The sequence below is a fragment of the Patagioenas fasciata genome, chromosome 15 (assembly GCF_037038585.1).
Source record: "Patagioenas fasciata isolate bPatFas1 chromosome 15, bPatFas1.hap1, whole genome shotgun sequence".
NCBI classification, from domain to species: domain Eukaryota; kingdom Metazoa; phylum Chordata; class Aves; order Columbiformes; family Columbidae; genus Patagioenas; species Patagioenas fasciata.
In genome coordinates, this window is record NC_092534.1 from 13,327,490 (window position 1) to 13,341,165 (window position 13,676).

Below are 13,676 nucleotides of genomic sequence, written 5' to 3' on the forward strand. Positions count from 1 at the left end.
CTCATTTGAGGTTGGGCTGGGTCTAGGCTTTGTCGGGGTCTGGGCTGCGCCTTCCCCCGAGCTTGGGCCTGGACATGTGCTGGAGTCTGGTCTGGGCTTCGGCCTGGCCTGGGCCTAACCCTGAGTTTGGCCTGGGCCTGTGCAGGTGTCTGGACTGCAGCTTTCCCCTTATCTTGGGCCTGGGTTTGCACCAGGGCCTGGACGTGGGCCAGGTGTGGGACTGGTCTGAACTGAGGTTGAGGCCAGGGCTTGGCCTGGGCCTGAGCTGGGGCCAGGACCAGGGCTGGGTCAGAGCTTGGGCTAAACCTGGGCCTAAGCCTGAGCTTTGGCCATGCCCCTGTGACCCCTCCACCAGTCCCCCCTTCCCCCAGGCCCAGGGCAGGACTAAGCTCCATGCAGGAGGTGGGAGGAAGGACAGAGCGGGGTGTCCCGCACCCTGGGGGCAGAGCGAGGAGAAGGGGTCCCCGTAACCATCCCGCACTGGCCTGGCAGTGGGTTCCAGTGGCCATCCCGCACTGGTCTGGCAGTGGGTTCCAGTGACCATCCCGCACTGGTCTGGCAGTGGGTTCCAGTGACCATCTCACACTGGTCTGGCAGTGGGTTCCAGTGACCATCCCGCACTGGCCTGGCAGTGGGTTCCAGTGACCATCCTGCACTGGCCTGGCAGTGGATTCCAGTCACCATCCCGCACTGGCCTGGCAGTGGGTTCCAGTGACCATCCCGCACTGGGCTGGCAGTGGGTTCCAGTGACCATCCCGCACTGGGCTGGAAGTGGCTCCCAGCCTCTCAGAGTGCTCAGATCAGTGTCCCAAGCCTGCGTGCATCTCTCTCTTTTGAGCCAAATCTTAGGGGAAAAAATTGCGTAATTCCACATTAACTCGATAAGCACAGCAGGGTTTTAGTGCCTCTTTTAGCTCCCAGCTTTCCGCCATGATTTTTCATTAGTTGGTGTCCTTAGTTTTACTTCAATGCAACTGGGGATGATAGGTCGAGGGGGCTGAGCAGTGGGGAAATGGTCTTTGTGATGCCTTAAAGGCAGACGCTTACGCAGGACCAGGCTTTCTGCCCGAGGGAGGAGGCATGGCTGACATCAGCCGGAGGGAAAGCAAGCTGGAGCGTTGGCTGAGAGCCTGGAACCGGAGGAATCTGGAGGAAGAGAGACGGAACTCTGGTGTCAGGGCTGGGACTGCTGTGAATCTGGGAGAGGGGAAAGAAGCACGGCTGTCATGCGACCTGCAGGTGGAATGTGGCTTGAGGTGGTGCGTGATGGAGCCTGGGAGGTGGAGGGTGATGCCCCTCCGTACCAAATGGCCTCAGAGTTCGGTTCGGTAGATGGCTACCGCTATGTTTAAATGCCTCAATCAACACAAAGGATCACAGCGCTAATAATACCAGCCACAGTCATGAATTTTTCTTCCTGGGTTGGCTTAGAGAAAATGCATAATTTAATTCTTCATTTGAAATAGGCCCCTCTGCTCAACAGTAATGGGCTGAGGATGACTGGGAAGGCAATTTTCTTTTTTTTTTTTTTTAAACTAATTTATTTTGAAAAGCAAACAGAAGCTATTTATATACCAAATGAGAATGCTGATAACTATTTAAAACACGGGGAATATTGACTGTTTGCTCTAAATATAGCAGATGCAATCGCTCAATTCGTTCCTGCTGTCAGGAATAGATCCTGGCTCGGGTGGTGGTGCTGGAATGTGCGAAGGAGCCCGGGGGAGCCCAGGTCCCGTGGAGCAGATCCCTGCGGGGAGGCCGCTGGTATTTACGGTCCTTGACCGCGCCGAGCAGGAGGTGCAGGATGCTGCGTCCTTCGCCTGGGGCTGAGCCGAGGGGTTTTTTACGGGCTGTTTCTAAAGCCAGACTTGATTCAGGCTCTATGGGGAACACTTTCCTCTGTTCGGTGCTGGTTTTAACTCTCCCCTTGACGTGACAGAGGAGGGCGGCTGATTACTGGGCTGCCGGCTGCCTGCCTCTGAGGGGTGACTCAGGCAGGTGACAATGCGTAGATGCCATTCAGCTGTACGTAAAGCGCCGTCAATCAGCGTTTCTTTGTGCTGTTCAGGTCCGATTTTGGGTCATGTGTTCCCACAGCAGCTGGACGACCTTTATCTAGTTGGCATTTCTCCCTGTTCCTGCCTATTACCTTCCCTTTCTTTTGGGAACTGCTCAGGTGATCCATCTCTGTCCTTTGGGGCTTGTCACATCTTATGGCAAGTCCACGGGAGAATAAGAGTGTTTTGTGGTGGGGTTGTGGTTCGACAGGCTCCCCTGTCACTGAAGATGCTGGTAGATTTGTCAGATAAGACTGCGTGGCCACAGTAGAGCTGTTGTCTATAACATTTGGTGTGTCCATATCCCTGGTGAGGACTGCGGGGAGAGGTGAGACCCAGCTGACAGGTCTGGATGGGCAAAATACAAAAACTTGTGAGGCAGCTAAAGCGTGAGCAGAGACGCTTAGTGTTGAATGAAAAGAATAATTTCCCCCTGGAATGTGGTAATAAACCTGAAGTGCAAATGATCGACCTGTTCCTTGCATTTGATTGTAGTTCTTTGTATAATTCACTTGCTGGAGACCCAGTTTCTGAAATGTGCATATTTCTTCAAACCATCCGATCTCCTGCATTTTAAAGCCATCACCTACACTCACCCAAATGTTTGTTTAGCCCATTATCCTAAAAAACAGCTGATCAAATAATCTGTATCCAGAGTCTCTTTTGTTATTGCCTGTTGCCTTTACGATCCCAATGTTATTCTTCTTTTTCTGTCATTTCTATATAAATTGCACCTCTTGTCTGCTTCCAAAGGTAACTTTTGAGGGATTTACTACCAGTTATCTAACTCAGCATGGGGTGACTCTGTACCTTTCACTGTTTCCTTACAATGACTTGACATTTTTATATTGATGGTCTAGCATTTCACCGGGCTCCGCTTCTCACTGCTGGACCATCTGTACCTGGTTGTGTTACCACTTTTTACTCTGTGGCTATCACCAGGTTGAGCTTTATCTCTTCCTCCTGCTCCTGCGCTGCATTGTCAGCCTCAGTTTTCTATTCAAGTCTTGCTAAGCTGCCGTGGTGGGATAAGTCTGTTGCTAAGTTGGAAAGATGTTGTCAGGGTTGCAGCCACCTGGGATGGGGTGATAGGAATGAGAAGTCACAGCTCCAGTCCTTGGCTGCGGTCAGCAGCTCTGAAATGTTGGACCTTTTTGTTAGGTCTTAGCTGTGATCCTGCAACTACTCAGGTTCCTGGCCAAAATCCCCCAGATTTTGACCAGATGGGAATTTGGTCTCAGGCTCTGCTGTGTCTTGAGTCCTGGTGTCGTTCAGGGACCATTGCAGGGCCCTGATGTCCCAGGCTTCTCAGGGGATGCTGAGGGGAATGGAGGGGGTCATAAGCTGAATTTAGTCATTTGAATACATGTTTTAGGCAGAGAAATTCAAGCCCTGGAGGTCTGGCTGCCCCCAGACATGCAGCCCTGCACCACCACATGCTCCTAGAGCTGCTGGGGGTTAGGATCCAGCTGGTGTGAACAAGCAGCACCAAATGATTCCTGAGCATCCCAGTGTCTCCTGGAGCTCCCCCGGCTTTGGCAGAGCCACCAGCTGCTGGGGACACCCTGCAATGATCCATCCTGGGGCTGTCACCTCATGGAGATGCGGTCCCCGAGAAGAACAGCTGCCTCTCCCAGGGAGCCTGGGACAAGAGGTGACACAGGAGCTTTGGCCAAGCTGCTAGTGGCTCCAGGTTGGGTGTGGGAGCTACAGGACATTGGCCTGGCTGTGAAGGCCACCGCTTCAGTGCACCGAGCCTCGGGGAGGGGAGAAAGGGGATGATTTGAGGGCACAGGGAGGATCCAGCCATCTCATGATGCTCACCAATGCCACCCCACTGCTGAGCAAACACGGGGCCGACCTGGGCTGTGTGCCACCCCGGGGGGAGGCACCTGAGCCAGTGGGCGGGCAAGGGGAGGACGGACGGCTTCTTGCGCAAGGTCAGCTACACAGAGACACGGATCCGGGAAAACAGACAGAGGAATCAGCCGTAGCCTCAGTTTCCTCTCGGTGCAAAGGGGAGAAAGTGTCCTCGCAGGAAGAAGGGGCTTGGAATGTGGATTTGGGGTGTCCCTGAGGAAACCCACCCTGCAGAGAGAAGGGCCCTTGTTACCATGGCACAAAACCAGCCCCGGTTCCCTGCTGGCTCTCGCCCGCAGCGCGGTGACTCAGCAACGTCCCCGCCATTACTTACAAACAATGATTTCGCCACAAAACATGTGCCACGGAACACACGAGGCAGCAGCGTTTGGACTCTCCATATGCAGCCATGGGCTTGAAGCAATGCTGCAGGAGCCTGCACCGGCACCCAGCGCCCAGCCGGGGCAGGGATCGCTTCCTTGATCCTCTGGATGTGCACCCTGTATGTTGGGAAGTAAATGGAGTGGGACAGCACATACACGGGCATCCCTGGGCATACGCATCCCTGTGTGCATCCCTGTGTGTATCCCTGTGCTTGTGTATCCCTTTCTGCATCCCTGTGTGCATTTGGATATTAGGAAAAAATTCTTCATGGAAAGGGCTGTCGGGCATTGGAACAGGCTGCCCAAGGCAGTGGTGGAGTCACCATCCCTGGAGGGGTTTAAAAGGTGTTTAGATGAGCTTCTTAGGGACATGGTTTAGTGCTGGAGTTAGGTTATGTTATGGTTGGACTTGATGTTCCTGAGGGTCTCTTCCAACTGAAATGATTATATGATTCTATGATCCTTCTGTGTGTGCATCCCTGCCTGCATCCCTCTGTCAGCATCCCTGTGTGTACATCCGTCTATGTGTATGCATCCCTGCCTGCATCCTTGTGCTCGTCCATCCCTGTGCTCATGCATCCCCATGCTCATGGATCCGTGGGTCCCAGAGCTGTGCTGCCCGACATATGAGCACAGTGCAGATTTCACAGCCTGCTCTATTCACAGGACAGACTTAGCAAGATAAATTTATCTGGATGGATGTAGCAGGGACCTGTAATGGGGCCGCATTAAAGACTTCATTGAAGTCCCTGCTCCCTTTCTTGGTGTCGTTCTTATTCTGCTAAAGTGGGTCAGGCTTTGTTTGTGTGTTTGTCAGGTTCCCTTCAAGTGCAGCAGGAAACACTCTTACCTGATATTTGAGCACTTCAAAATGTTGCTCTTTGGTTATTTAACGCAGGAGGAGAGGGAAGGGGCTTTGTTTCGACCTTTGTTTTGACACCACTGAAAAGACATCAGGTTAAGATTTTAGCCTGTCCTTTGAATTGCTAATACCATTTCACTATAATTGGCCTAATTACTGAAAACAGACAAATTTTACGTGGGCTTTGCAGGATGAATCAGATGTTCTTGAAGAATCCCGTTTTATATGCCAGAGCACTGGGTTTCTGGGGCAGCGCTGGCGCGGTGAGAGACACGTCTCTTTTGTGAATCAAGGCACTGGGAGATGGAGGAGTCTGCAGCAAGAAAACTTTTAATCCTTCTCCTGACCTGGAGAAAAGTGCATTTCTGCAGGGCCATGGTGAGAACAGGGTTTTGGGGAGCCTCCCGCCTCCCAATCCTGGGCTCTTTTTGGCAACTGCAGCCAAACGTGGACCCCCGGGTGCTGCCGTCCCCCTGCCCGGAGCAGCCTGTCCTCCTTTTCGGCTGTGCTGGCAGCTCTTGCCCATTTTGGGGGCCGGTAGCCCGCAGGGTGGCTTGTCACAGTCACGCGTCCCTGGCCTTGAGGAGCCCTGTTTGCCAAGGGTTTAATGTTTAGCCACTAATAAACAAAGCCTATCAGAGAGGTTTTGCTGACGAGGTGGCTAAACTTTCCTAGGAATTTTGTTGGCCAGGATGTGGTGGCATGTTTGCCTCAGATAAAGTTTTCAATGGAAAATGGCCTGGGCTTTCCTGGACCGGATTCCCTGTATCCCTCCAGCTCCCATTCCCTCACTCTTTGGGCATCGGCTGGTGATCCGGTGCTCCGCTGTGCCCCATCCTGCCCAAAAGCTTTCTTGCCATCCCAGGCACACTCTGATTTATCCAAAGAGGAGTTGTTTATTGGGCTGAGATTGGTTTTGCATTTTGACTCCAAGCAGCAAGTGGGGATTAGGGCTTGCTTCATTCTAGCAGTGTCAAAATAGGGTTTTCAAATAATGTCAAGGGGGAAAAGGAAAACCCTCCTTGTTGTTCTGACTTCAGAAATGCGTGAAGTGGTCCTTCATGCCTTTACCCCATGTGCATTTCTCATCCAAAAGTCTGACTCTTTCCCCCAAAGAAATGTGCCCTAAAGCCCAGCTCAGTAGGTGCTGCCTGGCTCAGTGACCATCGGGTGCCCATGGCTTGATCCAGCCTGGAGCTGGCTTGGACCCATTTCCACCTTCCAAATAAAGCTGATCCCAGCGTGGCTTCTCCCACAACGCCAGAAAGGGACCCCAGAGCATCATGCAAAGCGTTTCAGTCAGTAACACCGTCTTCTAAACCCAGCGCAGCTCAGCCATTTCATCATTGATCTGAATGCAAACAAACGTCATTAGAGAGGGCGTTTAGCTCTCAGATAAATGCTTTCCTGTCCTTGCTCTTGCTCCTGTGCAAAACTGTCCCTCCTGGCACTGCCAGAGGCTCTTTAGATGCCCCTGCTGGGTTTTGCTGTTCCTCCCCGGTGGTGGCAGTTCCTGGCAGAGCTGGGCATCGCGTCTGTGCCGCCCGGGAATTACACCAGGCACTGGCTGCCGGCCGGCCCGTTCCGGCATCTCTCAGCAACTGCAAAGATAATTGCCATAAGTCTAATTGTTCCTGCTGGATAACAACCATTTTGCATCATCATCCCCAGCTGCTGAGAGAATCATCCGAGTTGCTATTTCAGGGGCAGAAAGCGGCTTCTCTGGGCTGGGGAAGGCTGAACCAGGCTGGATCCGGCCACCCAAAGCAGAGACCCTGTGGTCCCCTTCTTCTTCCCTTTGCTAAGTTTTATAATGTTTTAAACCAGCTAACAGGTTCACAAACCAGGCAATTACAGGGGGGGCTGGCAGATAAGCAGATAGAAACCTCCTCCCCTTAGAAAGCAAGCCAGGAAGGAATTGCCACCACAGCGCATGGCCACTGCTCGGTGTGACAAGCTGTGTGTGTTCTCAAACATGCCATGTTGCTCTCAGTCTGGTGTTCCCCCTCGTTCTGAGTGATGACATTGCAGACAGCAGGGTATGAAGCAGCACCCGCACGCCATTGCACCAAGCAGATCCCACTCCATACTGGTGAGACAAGTGGCCCAGGCTGGGACCGCAGTGAATGTCACCCTCTCCCCCTGGCTGACAGAGCGGATGAACCAGCTGTGCAGCAGAAACTCCTGACTGGGAATTGATTTCTCCTCTACCTCCTCCTTTGCAAGACCCAGGAACCCACCGCCTCCTGGGCAGGGCCGACCGTGGCCGATGCTGCTCGGGTGCACGAGGCTGGCTTGGCAGCAGGAGCGACCATTTGAGCAAGCGGAGAGCACGGTGCTTCGCTCCCTGCACCGTGTCTGCACCTGGCATGGCTGCTGTAATTGCTGGGCGCTGCAGGATGTATTGAGTAGCAGCTGTGAGATCCCTGCTGCACTCGTGCTCACAAACGTTGGGTTTGGGGCAGCATCAGCAGAGGCTGTCCATCCCATCTGTCCCATCCCGTCCTGTTCCATCCCATCTCTCCCATCCCATCCCATCCCATCCCATCCCATCCCATCCCATCCCATCCCACAGCTCCCAGCCCATCCCAGGGCTCCACGCTTCATTTGCTTTTTATTTATTCTCCACAAACCAGGAGGCTGCAGCTGACTGCCAAGTGCAAACCCCATTCTCAGAGCAGCACATCTCAAATTAACCCCCTGGACTCTTCCCAAAGCTTTCAAACCCTGTTTTTCCCTCCCCTGCTCTGGAGGTTGCATGACCACAGCCCAACAGCAAGGAGGCAACACTAGGCATTGGGGTCTGTCCTCTGCTGCTTATTCCCTGTGACTGCGGCCAAGCTGTATTCACCATACCCTGCCTTGGCTGCTGGAAGGGGTTTGAGGACATCAATGTGGCATCAAGATGTAAAGCAAAATGGTTTTGCTGCCAGGTTGTCACTTGTGGCCCTAATGTCATGCACGAACTCCTGGAAATGGGTTTGCAGAGGATGCTGCTGAGCCTGCCTTGGGAAAGGGTGATTCGGGGCTTGAGATAAGAGTCCTACGAGCTGTCTGGGAAAGGAGAGGGAGCAAAAAATGTGTCAGGGCAAGAGAGGGGAGAGATAAGAGGTGCATCTGGGCTGGGAGCATGAAGCTGTCAGTCTCCCTGGCGCCGTGGGGTTGCAGGGTGGCCGGATCCGGGCTGGGACAGCCTTGGATGGAGCCCTCTGCCCAAACCCTCTGGCTGCAGCGGGCAGGGAACAGCCAGCCCTGTCCATGGAACCACTCTGGCTCCCCAGGGCTGCAAGAGGAAGGCTTGGCAGAGACGGGTCCCTGCAGCCCTATGGAGCCTGAACCCCACTCACTGCCAGCCTGGGGCACAGGATTTGGTGTGTGCCATGGCACAGGCCACACTCAAGAGATGATAATTTAGCACCACGAGCATATTCTATTGGTGACCATATGTTACACCTTTGGGAATTGCTTTGCCTTTTGCATCAGCTCAAACTTCGGGGGCTGAGATACATTTTGTACTGAAACAGCCTCTGCTACTGCCCAGAGAGGGTTTTGGGGGGGCTGGGAGGGAAGACACTGTCCCCATGATCCAGCTGGGCCCTCGCGGCTGATTTTGCATGTTGTCTCTTAATTGCAGTTCTTCATGTTCTCTGAAAACAAAAGGCGTAATTAGCTGGAGGACGGAAAACGCGGGGAGCCGGGAGCAGCCTGCGGAGCTGGTGGTGAGGGAGCAGCCGCCCAAGGGCTGGGCTGTTGCTCCCAGTTTTGCAGGATCCATTCTCCCCCCTCACCAAACCAGCTGCTGGCATTTCTCCTGCCACTGTCCCCATCCTTCTCCCTTGCTGTGCCGTGTCCGCTCGGGCATCCGGGAGGAAAACCGGGTGCTGGCAGCAGCTCCTCGCTCTGATCCCACCACCCTGCAAGCACACAAACACATTTCTCTTCTGCCAGCTCCGTATTTACTGGCACTGTATATACAGTATAATCCACCCACAGGGTATCCAGGCTGTACTTGGCCGGGAAGGACAGAACATCCTTGTTATTTGAAAGGTCAAAGTGAATGTCAATACCCTGTTGGCTTGAGTCAGCAAGAATGCCAAAGCTGCCTTGGGGACATCGGGTGCTTGGAGGGAGAGTTGTGGCCGTTGGTTACGCTGCTCCCTGCACAACAAGCACAGGGTCCCCAAAAGCTATACTTAAGGGTCGTCGGGCATTGGAACAGGCTTCCCGGGGCAGTGGTGGAGTCACCATCCCTGGAGGGGTTGAACAGATGCGGAGATGAGGTTCTTAGGGACATGGTTTAGTGTAGAGTTAGATTATGGTTGGACTCAATGATCTTGAGGGTCTTTTTTGCAATCTAAATGGTTATGTGATTCCTGCAGGGTCAGGCAGAGCAACTGTCTCCTCTTCCTCCTCGATGGAGAGAAACTGCTGTCACTTTGAGCCGGGTTGGAGGAAACTTGTCTCAGGCAGACGGCTGGAATTGATTTCCAAGTGACAGAGGTGCTTGCGTGTCCCTTGAGCTCCTGGCCCTGTGCCTAACGATTTTCTCAGCTAATAATCTCTGTTGGGTGGGCAGCAGAACATGTGGGGGCTGAGCACAGGGACAAGGGGGATCATTCAGAGCCTGACGTGGCGATGGCAGCGCCACGCCGCTGTCCCTGCCACAGGGACCCTTTGCATTTCTCCCCGATTCATCCCAGCAGGAGGACTCTAACGATGGCCCCATCTAACGAGAACGAAGCTTTGTTTGGGCCTGGGGGATGCGGAGGTGGATTTGGAAATCTTCTCACAGAACAGGCTACCCAGGGCAGTGATGGAGTCACCATCCCTGGAGTGGTTTAAAAGGCATTTAGAAGAGGTTCTTAGGGACATGGGTTAGTGCTAGATTTAGGTTATGGTTGGACTCGATGATCCTGAGGGTCTCTTCAAGCCGAAATGATTCTATGATTCTATTCTATGATTCTACTAGGAGCTGATGAGGTTTTGCAGCAGGGCTTTGGGAGTCCTAAGGCCATGCTGGGCACAAGGGCTACATAGTGTTGCCCCCCACAGATGCGGCATTGTCACATCGCCCTTCCCTCTAGCACGGTGCAGGGAAAAGCAATGAGAGGATGAATGTGGGTGCAAGATTCTCCAAACACGGTCACTCGGGGTGGCCCCCGGCTCTCCCCAGCCCAGCACCGGTGGCCGGGAGCCGTGGGACGCGTTGGTCCCCGCATGTGCTGGCTGGCGGTGCTGCCCAGCCTGGCACGGCTCTCACGGCCCCGACCTTCCTGGCTTTGAAAACAGGACGGGAACAAGACGCACTTTTGTTTTCAGTTCGGGAGCTGGAACGGGACCTTCGGGCTGTTCCTGCGGCTGGCGGGGAGGGGACAAACCACGCTCCAACACCCCAAACACAGAGGGCGGCCTCGCTGCACCCTTGCTCTGTTCCCATTTTGTCCTTCGGCGGCAGAGCCCAAAGCTCTCCCCGTCCTCTCCCGCAGCCTGGCTGGCTGGGGGTGCTCCCCAGGGCCACCGGCGGGGACAAGCGGCTCCAGCAAAGGGACAGCCTTCAGCTGGAAACCCCACCGGCTCTCACGTGGCTCACGTGAGCCCCGGGAGGTCAGGGAGTTTGTGCTGCCACTCGATGCCAAATGTGACTGTTGCCCTCCATGGTGTGGGGCGCTGAACTAGAAAACCAGCATACAAGGAATGCTGGTGCCCCCACCTTGTCTCACCCCTAAAACTGAGCTCGTGGCCATCAAGCAGCCCGTGGCCAGTGACCCTGGACAAGGCTGTGATGATGCAGCTAGGGACAGGAGGGCAGGGAGCGGCTGTGACTTGCAGCCAGGCCATGCTTCTGCCCATCGCCTGGGGAAAAATGGGGTTGATCCCCTCATCCAGCCATGAGCAGTGTTGGCTGGTCCTTACCTGCAGACCTTCAAGTCACAGGACTTAGGGACAATATGACCTTGCACCACCAAAATTAGGAAGGCGCCTTGGGGAGCATTTCCCTGCACAGGGCTGGCACCAGTTTGCTGTTTGGTATATTGACCACGAGGCAAGCAGGCAGCAGATGATCAGGGTTTTCTTTCCTCTGGTGTGGAAAGGGCTGTTTCTAGAAGAAAAGGCAAATCACCACATTCCTCCGATAGCCAGTGGGGACCTGGCACCTCCTTGTCACCCGGAGTAGCCCCAAGGACAAAAATTTCAGCAACTTTCTGCTTCCTGGCCCCACTCCTTATCAACCTCCCACACCCACAGACGGAGAAATAATCTGCCAGGTTCCCGTACAAGAGATTGCGGAGCTGGGCAGTGATGAGAAATTACATGTTCCCTGCCATGTCAATACACACAGCAATTGCTGCCGGTGCAAAGGCTTCTCCAGAGCTTTCCAGCAAATCCCTGGGATGTGCCCGAGAACTTCCCGGGAGCACCTGCACTCACCGGTAGGGTCACCTGCCCCTCTTGTGTGCCAAGAACCCATTTCATCTTGTTGAGTGACAAATTCATGGCACTGTTCACGGGCTCAGGCTTTTTGCAGCAGCAGTCATGGCAAGGAAACACGTTTTTAAGAAAGATTCTCAGGTAATCTCAGCAGTTGGGACTTAGAATGGTAGAATCATAGAATCATTTTGATTGGAAAAGACTCTCAAAATCATCAAGTCCAACCGTTAACCCACCCCTGTCACTACCCCATGTCCCTAAGAGCTTCAGCTCCATGTCTGTTCAACCCCTCCAGGCTTGGTGACTCCACCACTGCCCTTGGCAGCCTGTTCCAATGCCCCACAGCCTTTCCTGGGAAGAAATTGTTCCCGAGATCCAGCCTCAACCTCCCCTGGTGCAACTTGAGGCCGTTTGCTCTCATCATCTTCTTGAGGAGTTCACTAGGGAAAACAAAGCCCGTTCCCAACTGCCTGTGCCACAGAAAGCCGGTGTGAGGCTGTTTGTTTGTCCTGTGGTGTTTGGTCCAAAATCTCCCCAAATCTCCCCAAATCTTCTGCTGGCAAGAGCTCAGCCAAGACAAGGTGGGGACAGGTCCCATGGGCCAGAAGCCACTACAGGGCTGGGAACGGGAGAGTTTGTAAATCGTTTGGCTGGGAAAGGGGCTGGGGAAGGAGTGGGGACCCGCTGGGGCAGCTCCATCCCTGTCCCCTTTGGCCACAGCGCAGTGACACCCACCACCGCCTTGAACCCTCCAATGCTGCATGTTCCTGCCCCACATCCCCATTGCCCTGATCGGTCCCTTTTCCTTGAGCCAGCACAAGGGTTCATGAAGGAGCCAGGTCAGGGACCAGTTCTGGTTGAAAACATCTGCCCTGCCAAAGGTTTGCACCCCGAATTGTCCCCGCATGAGTCTGGCTGAATCGGTGCCACTCGAGGTGCTGTGGTGCCAGCACCCCCTGCACCAGGCACTTGTTTGTGCCATGGGTTGTATTTTTCCTGTGAAAAACATGATCTTTGTTTTTTGCTGCCTCAGGGCTGAACCGTTGCCCTCCCCAGGGATGGGTCCCTGAGGGCTGGCGGGATTTGTAACTTGCTGTGATTTCTGCTGGAGGTGGAGGGGGATGGAAATGGTGCACCCGGCACCAAAGGGACCCAACAGCAGGACCATCCAAGCATGAGCTTACCTGGCTGTGCAGGGCAAAGCCCTGGGGACAGACAATTAACCCTTGGGGACAGCGGTGGCATCCACAGGATGGTGCACATGTTCAGAGTCACCCATCCCCCTCCTGGGAAAACAAAACAAAACAGAAATAAGATTTTAAAATGCAAATTTTTGCCTCTAGGACAGGGGTTTGCACCTCTCTCCCCTGATCCGGGAGGGACGTGGCAGGAGCTGGCACTGCTGCAAGGGATACTGGGTGACCTGAAGGCAACGTATAGCGGGGTGAGCAGCGTTTGGATGTGGGACTGGACCTGGGGGAATCAGCTGAGCAATAAAGCAAAGCAGAAGAGTTGTGGAAATAAGGGGCTACCAAGTAACCAGGGCTTGGGGACACCCCACCGGCACCTCTTCTCCCTGCACCATCACCCTCCTCTGCAGATGCTGCAAGGGGGAGCAGGGAGAGGGGAAGGCAAAGCAAGTCCCCAGAGCCGACCTCAAACCCCAAAGCTGATCTCAAACCCCAACCATGGTCCCTCACCCCTTGGCCACCACCTCTCCCATCCCACCCAGCTCCTCCTTATCATTATGGGGCTCCGTGACCAGACCAGACAGCCACCACCGCTGTACATGGAACAGCACAGGGAGAGTTGGAGCCCTGAACGCTAAACAAAAGCATCTTGTCTTCTGCAAGGTGTCGAAATCCAACCCCGGCTGCCTCCAGGCAGCTCTGCTTTCCCTGCCCTCCTCCTCTCCTGGGTGAGAGGTCTGCAGTTGCTCAGCTCTGTTTACTAACCATGGATTTTCCCCTCCAGCTGTTTCTTTATTTTCACTGCAAAACAATGCAGAACCACCTTGGCCGAGAGCAGGTGAAAGCTCAGCACTGGTGTCTGCACCAGTTCAGACCAGCAAAGAGCTGGGCA

The 13,676-nt window shown here is 54.1% G+C and overlaps 1 protein-coding gene across 1 annotated transcript in view; it reads left to right on the plus strand.

Moving 5' to 3' along the window:
* Positions 1-13,676, plus strand: part of COPS3 (COP9 signalosome subunit 3) — an 89,304-nt gene that overhangs the window by 45,357 nt on the left and 30,271 nt on the right. The window lies entirely within an intron of this gene.